Here is an 8842-nt window from a genome sequence, read left to right on the forward strand (position 1 = left end):
ATACATATATACTAAGTAATATATAAGCATACATATATACTAAGTAATTTATACCAATATGATAAACTATAATTTGCCTATCGAATCAAAATTTAATTTTTTTGGCCAATTAACATTAATTTATTTTTTAATACATATTTTTTAATATCAAAATAAAAAATAGAGTTTTGGTATATATATATATATATATAAAAAATATAAAATTTATAGGTTTTTGACGTGTCATGCATGACACGTCAAAACTTTTTGACGTGCCATGCATGGCACGTCAAAAGTTTTTGACGTGTCACAAATGACACGTCAAAAACCTATAATTAATAATTATATATATATTATCTTATTTAAATCATTATAAATGATATTCACAATTTAATTATATTAAAATTATATTAACTCTATCATATATTTACTCTATCCAATTACAAATAATTAGAGAAAAAATAAATTAGTATTCTAGACGTATAGATAATTAGACGTATGAACTGACCGACAACATATGTTGCGTTGGCTGATCGAGTTTATGTGAGGTTTGCGGGTCTTATAAAATAAATGTATCGAGTATTTTTTATATATTTTTGTTTATAAATAATATGGGTAGCTATCATATTAATATTACTAGACTGATCGATTTATGCATGCATGATACATATATATATATACCAACTTCATTTATACTAATATGATAAACTATATATAATTTTCCTATCCAATCAAAATTAATTTTCTATGCCAATTAACATTAAGTGTTGTTTATTACATATTTTTTTATATCATATTAAAATTATTTTTGATATAATTAAAATTATTAATTATATATTAAAATTATTAATATAATTTTTTGGCGTGTCCTTCTTGACCGTCAACCAGTTTGGCACGTGCCATGCATGACCGTCAAAGGTTTTAACGTTATAAATAGCAGCGTCCAAAAAAAACTTATATAAAATATATATATATATATATTTATATAAGTTTTTATATATTATCTTATTTAAGCTATTTTCATAAAATTTTATTTATTTAAATGTTATTAAAATAGTATTTACTCTATCATATATATATATATATATATATATATATTTATTCTCTCCAATTAAAATTAATTAGAGAATATAAAAAAAAAAACCCATATATTCTAGATGTACAGATATATAATTAAATGTATCAACTAACCGGCCGCATATATTGTGTTTGTCGAGTTCATATAACTTTTGCAGGTCTTATAAAATAAATGCTTCGAGTATGTTTTATATATTTTTAGAAAAATAATATGTGTAGCTATCATATTAATATTAATAGACTGATCAATTTACGCATGCATACATATATACTAATGATAATGAACTATAATTTATACTAATGACAATAAATATTAATTTTTTATGCCAATTAACATTAATAGTTTGTTAATGCATATTTGTTTATATCAAAGTTATTGTTAATTTTTTTTTTATATTAAAAAAAGTTTTTTGACGTGTGGAATTGACACGTCAAAAGTTTTTGACGTGTCAAATTGACACGTCAAAATCTTTTGACGTGTCGATTTCACACGTCAAAAAACTTTTGACGTGTAGAAAAAGACACGTCAACAAAAATTTTTTTGACGTGCTTAAATAGACACGTCAAAAGTTTTTGACGTGGCAAACATAATTTACTGTTTGCCACGTCAAAAAACTCATATTTTTTTGTAGTGCTATGACATTGATTATTCTTTGGGCTTTTCAATTCGAGAAATATTAGAATCTAATAAAAACTTCACATTTTATTCATAAAAGTCTATATGGCAAGATGTCATATCATATTTTTTGTGAAGGAAAAAAGATAAGACAAAAAAAAGATGATGTGGTACTTTACCACATGAACTTTTATGAATAAAATATGAAATTTTTATTAGATTCTAGTGTATCTCTTTCAATTCCCACGATTTTCCAAGAACATAAAAGTTGGGCTTTGACCATACATATAGCATTATTATTCAGCTTATGCATTGTAAGGTTTGCCTTTCACATTCCCCCATCTGCCAAAAAGAATGAATTGCTTCCAAGACATGCTATGGTTGAACTTTATTATTTTGGATTTAGAACATGTAAAATGGGGCTTAGAAAAGAAAAAGAAAAGGAAAAAGAAAATGGTGGTATATATAAATATATATTCTAACCTGTCATTGATTCCCACGATTTTCCAAGAACATAAAAGTTGGGCTTTGACCATACATATAGCATTATTATTCAGCTTATGCATTGTAAGGTTTGCCTTTCACATTCCCCCATCTGCCAAAAAGAATGAATTGCTTCCAAGACATGCTATGGTTGAACTTTATTATTTTGGATTTAGAACATGTAAAATGGGGCTTAGAAAAGAAAAAGAAAAGGAAAAAGAAAATGGTGGTATATATAAATATATATTCTAACCTGTCATTGAGTCATTATTTATTTGTTATTATTTTTTCCTTTTATTAAGTTACTCTTTAATATTTGATCATTTTATTTTTGTATTTTTACAAAGAGTGTAGCCGCATATATACCGGGTATCAATTTTTATTTTAAAAAATAAAAAAATAAACACAGAATAGAATCCTACCTTATTTTGGACTCTACCCATGTATCAATTTTTAATTCGAGGTTTGACTCTCTTCCCTTCCTCGGCAGAAACAACCTCGTCTTCTTTTGCAAAAACAGCCCCTATCTCGGCAGAAACAGCCCCCTCATGGCGCAATCCAGTAACACTGCCGATGTATCATTCACGATGCCCAACATCGCGCATCTTTGTCAATCCAAACTTAATGATAGCAACTATCTCGGATGGGTCTTTCAATTTGAACCCATCCTCAAAACCAACGGTTTGATGGGCATTATTGATGGCTCCGAGTCATGCCCACCAAAGCTTATTCCATTAGCCGCTGACAAAACTACTCCGGATGTCTTAAACCCAAAATATATTCTCTAGGAACGAAAGGATCAATGCATTCTCAGTTGGTTCATTGCAACCCTAACTGCTCCACTTGTGCCTACTATTTATGGGTGTAAAACTTCCAATCAAGTATGGAACACCCTTACCACTCGTTATGCTTCTCCATCAAGGTCTCACGTCACTCAATTGAGATGCCAACTTCAGACTCTCAGACAAGGTAACAATCCATGTGTTACTTTATTGGTAGTGCAAAATCTCTGGCAGACCAGCTAGCTATCGCGCGACAGCCCCATCACCGATGATGACCTTGTATCCTACATCATAGGTGGATTAAGCTCCACCTACAATTCTTTTGTCATGACCTACTCCATGATAACAAAGAATGCCACTATGTCTCTTGAAGAATTTCAGTCTAAATTACTTGGACACGAACAACTCCTTGAACATCAGATTGCCACTGCCGAACGAAAATCTTATGCCATGACTGCTCAAAAGCCAGGTTACAAGCTGAGATTCAAGAACAACCAAAGGAAACCTTTCTCCAATTATAGAAATTCCTTGACTTTCAACGGATCTTCTGGTATACTCCCAACCCCTCCTTTCTCCCAAGGAAAAACTATTACTGGAAGCTCCAGCAACTACACTCTAAGAAGAAATTCTCCCAGCAACTACACTCCAAGGAGAAATTCTCAACCTAGTATCTTCTCATCCAACATACCTCTTTGTCAGATATGTGGCCACTCCAATCATCAAGCATTGGACTGCTTTCATCGCATGGATTATGCCTTCCAAGGACGACATCCACCATCTGAGCTTGCTGTAATGGTTTCTCAATCCAACAATCTACAAGATGAAGATGAATGACTTGCTGACAGTGGAGCCAATACTCACATTACTAATGACTTGGAGAATCTAACTCTGCAGCAACCATATGAGGGTGATGAGAGAGTAGCAGTAGGTAATGGTAGTAGACTTGGTATCTCTCACACTGACTCTTCCTCTTATCTTAGGTCAAATCAACTTCTACATTCAAAAATATCTTACATTGTCCTGATGCTACAACAAATTTACTTTCAATTAATAAATTTTGCCATGACAATGATTGTCATTTTAAACTAACTGATACATATTTCTTGATTAAGGAAAACCTCATAGGGAGGATCCTCCTGCAAGGGGCAAGTGAAGATGATCTCTACCCATTAAGGCTATAGCACTTCACCAAAAATAAAGTCAGAGCATTTACTGCACGAATTGGGATCAAGGTGTCTTCTTTAGTTTGGCACAACCGCTTAAGGCATCCAAGTCATCAAATCTTGCAGCATCTGCTACACAACTACTACCTTCCTGTGTCTTCAGTTAAGTCCAGTCAGTCTATTTGTGTTTCATGTCAATTAGGAAAGAGCAAAAAGTTACCTTTTACTGAGTCTAGTCGTGTCACCACTATTCCATTGGATCTTATTCATAGTGATGTATAGATTTCTCCTTTATCTTTAATCAATGGAAGCAAATGCTATGTTATTTTTATTGATGATTTATCTAGATACACCTAGCTATTTCCTCTTAAACTCAAATCAGATGTCTTTGAAACCTTTGTTAAATTCAAGTGTTTGATAGAAAATCTATTTTCCCTTAAAATCAAACTACTTCAAATAGATGAGGGTGGTGAATACACATCTCATAACTTTACTAAATTTATGTCAACACATGGTAATCTTCATCGAGTCACTTGTCCACATACATCTCAACAAAATAGAGTTTTAGAAAGAAAACATAGGCATATCATTGAATTTGGTCTTAGTCTTCTAGCTCAATCCCACCTCACTTCAAAATACTGGGTTGAAGCTGTCAGTATTGCCGTGTATCTCATCAATACACTGCCTACCCCAACTCTCCAAAATTCAAGTCTTTTCACCAAACTCTACAATAAGGAACCAAATTACACATTTTTAAAAACTTTTAGTTGTGCTTGTTATCCCCTCTTAAGACCCTATGCTAAACACAAATTGGAATTAAGAAGCAAACAATGCATCTTTCTTAGATACAATGCTCACCAAAAAGGTTACAAGTGCCTTGATCCTAGCTCCAATTGTGTATATGTCTCTAAACATGTTATTTTTGATGAATTGGTGTTTCCTGCACAAGGTAGAGCATCATTTTCATCCCCTAACGGATCATATCCTTCCCCTATAGGTATTGTTCTTGATCCTTCTCATTTTTACCATGTGAATAATTCTGATTCTATTATTGTTCACACCTCATCCCCAATCATCTTGCCTTCCCCAACACAAGTACATGTCCTAACAAACACTCCTGCTTCCCCCCTCTCCTTAAGGCATTCTTCTTCACCAACATCTGAACCCTCTACTCCCTTGCCTACCCTTACTGTCGAATTGCTACCACCTACACACACTAATTACTATCTTGATGAGTAATGCATTAAATTTTTTAAATGTTAATAATAATAATAATATTATGAATGATACATTGTTATTTATTGGTGATTCGTGAGTCTCGTGTGACGTGTCACACATACCTTCTTTGGAATATAAATAAATAAGATCCATTAACAATTTAACATCCATAACCTTTAAAATGGACAGTTGTCATGAGTCATGCCATTGACAAGCAAATTTCCACTTGCTCTCTTTCCTTTCTTTGAAAATTGCTCGTTATCTTTCTTCAGGGTTTAAAAGTTAGATTCTAGATTCAATGATCTCCGATAAATGCTATTCTTTTACGGTAATTAAATGATTATCATTTTCTTTTTATAATTTTATGGATAACTGGTTTTTTAATTTGACATTAGAGCATAGATCTTGATGAATAATGCGATTTTTTTTTTTTGAAAATGAATCAATTGGCATTAATAAATAGAACATTTCTCAGAAATTTAGTACAATATCTCTAATACATTCAGGAAAAGTTTCACTCTTACTCTAGTCCTCACCAAGAGTTAAAGTCTTCTTAGCCAATCTATGCACCACTTCATTCCCTACTCGTTTGACGTGGTTTATCTCTCATTGCTGGCAGCTTCCAAGTAGGATCTTCGCATCATTCAAAAGCAAGCCATATTTGCTTCAACAGTTGCCTTCCTTCCTCATGGTGTGAATAACCTCCAAGAATCACCCTCCAAAATAATTAAATATTTATGTAATTCGCATCCTATTTTAATTAATTAAATATGTTATGTATTGGTCACTCTTTTTTTTTTTTTTTTTTTTTAATTCAAGCATTCCAAAATTTTTGTTTATTCCCCTTATATATATATATATTTGTTTATTCAAAGTTGTTTATTGATTTAAAGACCGATTTTCACCAACATGTTATTCTAGTTGCATGTCATTCATATAACAGTCGACTGAATATCATTACTCTTAATGACTTAAACATGTAAACAATTATTATTTATTATTATTATTATTTTTTGAAATGAATAAAGCGACTTTGATATAGCAAAACAAATTAAGCACAACGCTCTACAATGATAATATTCAAAATACAGTGGGAGAATTTCCTCAATAAACCCTTGCTCCACGGTGAGAGTAAGCGCTTCTTTCGCAAGGCAATGGGCTGCTCTATTGAGGTGTCATCTAACATGATTAACCTTTTAGCTTTGTAGACAATTTAATACCCCTCAAGCTTCCTAAATAAGATGTCCATATATACCGACGCCAACTCCTATCAAATTTCCTGAGTGCAAGCATCACTTGGAAAACATTGCCTTCTAGGATCACCCTATAAAACCCTAGCTCACGACATTGTTGGACTGCTCTCAAAGCCGCAATTGCTTCTGCTATATCTGGTTCGGTGATGTGATCTCTTGGTGATGACATAGTTGCCAAAACCTCTCCCTTCCCATCTCTAACTATCACCCCAAGCCCCATCTTCATTCTATTTTTGTCCATAGCAGCAACCCAATTTACTTTAACAAAGTCATTTTTATAGGGGCTTTCCATCTTTGATCTTTTGTGTTTACCTTTATGATCACTTCATCTTTTTGAGAATTTGCTGTTTGATAAGACTCCAACAAATCCGTGGCACAACCAACCACATTGATAGAGGGACTAATCTTTTTCCCATAAACAAAGGTATTACGTCGAAACCATAATTGTCATGCAACCCCACAAATTTTATGTCTTCTATGTTCATGCATTGTTGAAGCTCCTCCCATATGAACACAAATTCCTCATGATTGATGCTCCTTTTTTGTATTTGACTATTGCACCTACTCCATATGTCCTTAGCTACCGAAAAATGTTAAATTTTAATGTGTATTTTCTAGGATCTATAGTTAATAATTTTATTCTTCTTGTTTTTAGTGATGCAGTGAGGAATTTATGGAAGTTTAAATGTGGGGGAACTCATTTGCACATGATGGATGACTCATATCATTCTCTCATTGTTTAGCCTTTCCACCTTACCACCTTCTATCGTGGTCATCTAACTATCACTACCGTCATTCAACCCACTTCATCTTCCAATGCAATCTTGCACCTTCCCATGAGACATTATTACCATTTCTTGCACAAATTCGTTGCTCTTCCTTGGTCTCATGAAAAGTCACACTTATCTTGTTAATTAAGTGTGAGAATACTCTAGAACCCTTCCCTAACCCTTATATATACCCTAGGCATGTTTCCAAACCTTTCATTCCATCATATCTCAACAAAACCTTCTCCTATCTTGTGCAAGTGTGGTCCAACCCAAGTTTTTCCATTGTTGTAATATTTCATAAGTAAGAAGTATATTTTCTCATATATTTTTTATCTTTCTTCTACTTTTGGTTGTGAGTCCTTGAGCTAGCGTGATTTTGTTGCATTACTTGAAAATTGGTTGTTCCTAATTTTTGGACACCTTATTTTTTCACAGATATCTCCATAAAACATGTCTTGTAGTTTCTGCTTCTAAACCACAAATGGGACATAAAAGATCATCAGTAATCTTCCTATGATACAAATTTGCTTTCGTAGCTAGTGCTATTCAGTATACTGTTATATAACTGTCATACAATTTAATAACATAACAATCTACTAAATAACGTTACCTTGTTGTTATAAAAATAATATCTCATATAATGACAAAAGCAACAGCATTGGAGTAAGACATAGCAAATGCAATTTGAGTTAGTTGATATATATTTCATTTAAGAACCCTTCCCAATCTCACATCATATAGAAGGGATCTGAGAGCACATCATAGTTGATATAATATTGAACCCTCCTCACAATTTGCCTCTTAACACTATCATATATGTATAGTATTTTGATGTTTGGCCCTAAACCAAAGGCCTTTGCCCCTGCCCATAGATTAAATTGAAATAAATTCTTTCATTCTAATTTAAAGAAAAATATTTATAAACCCATAAAAAAAATATTATAAATCATTCATCCTAAACCCATCAAAATAGGTCTTGTACTTAATATACTATAATATTCACAAATTGAGTTACCCCTCAATCGGCTGGAAACCATGCCTCATGAAGAGGATGTCGTGTGTAAATATATATATTTTGATATGTCCGCACAACAGGGGGGAGGGAGATTTGAACTAATGACCCCCGCTTTATTAGGCGTGATCCCACCATGTCTAGATACATCATATAATCATAAAATTTGGCTTCCTAATATAATTGTTTGGCACACTCTAAAGATTTAATTCTTTTATAAGCATATTTACTTGAAAATTGTGATTTAAAAACTCAAAAATGTTGAATGACACTTATTACTTATTAGAGTAGGTTGAAAGAAATTTCTTCCGAACCAGTTTAGAGGAAATTTGTGTCCTTTAGGTTATTTATATGGATTTTAGTGTTTATTTTCTAATGATAATTTTTTTTTTTTTTTTGAATGATAATTCATTTTCTGGTGAGAAAAAAATACACTAAAGTCATATATATTTATGGTCTTGGGCATATTTAATTTAAAGCACTTTAAAA

The sequence above is a fragment of the Corylus avellana genome, chromosome ca3 (assembly GCF_901000735.1).
Source record: "Corylus avellana chromosome ca3, CavTom2PMs-1.0".
NCBI lineage: Eukaryota > Viridiplantae > Streptophyta > Magnoliopsida > Fagales > Betulaceae > Corylus > Corylus avellana.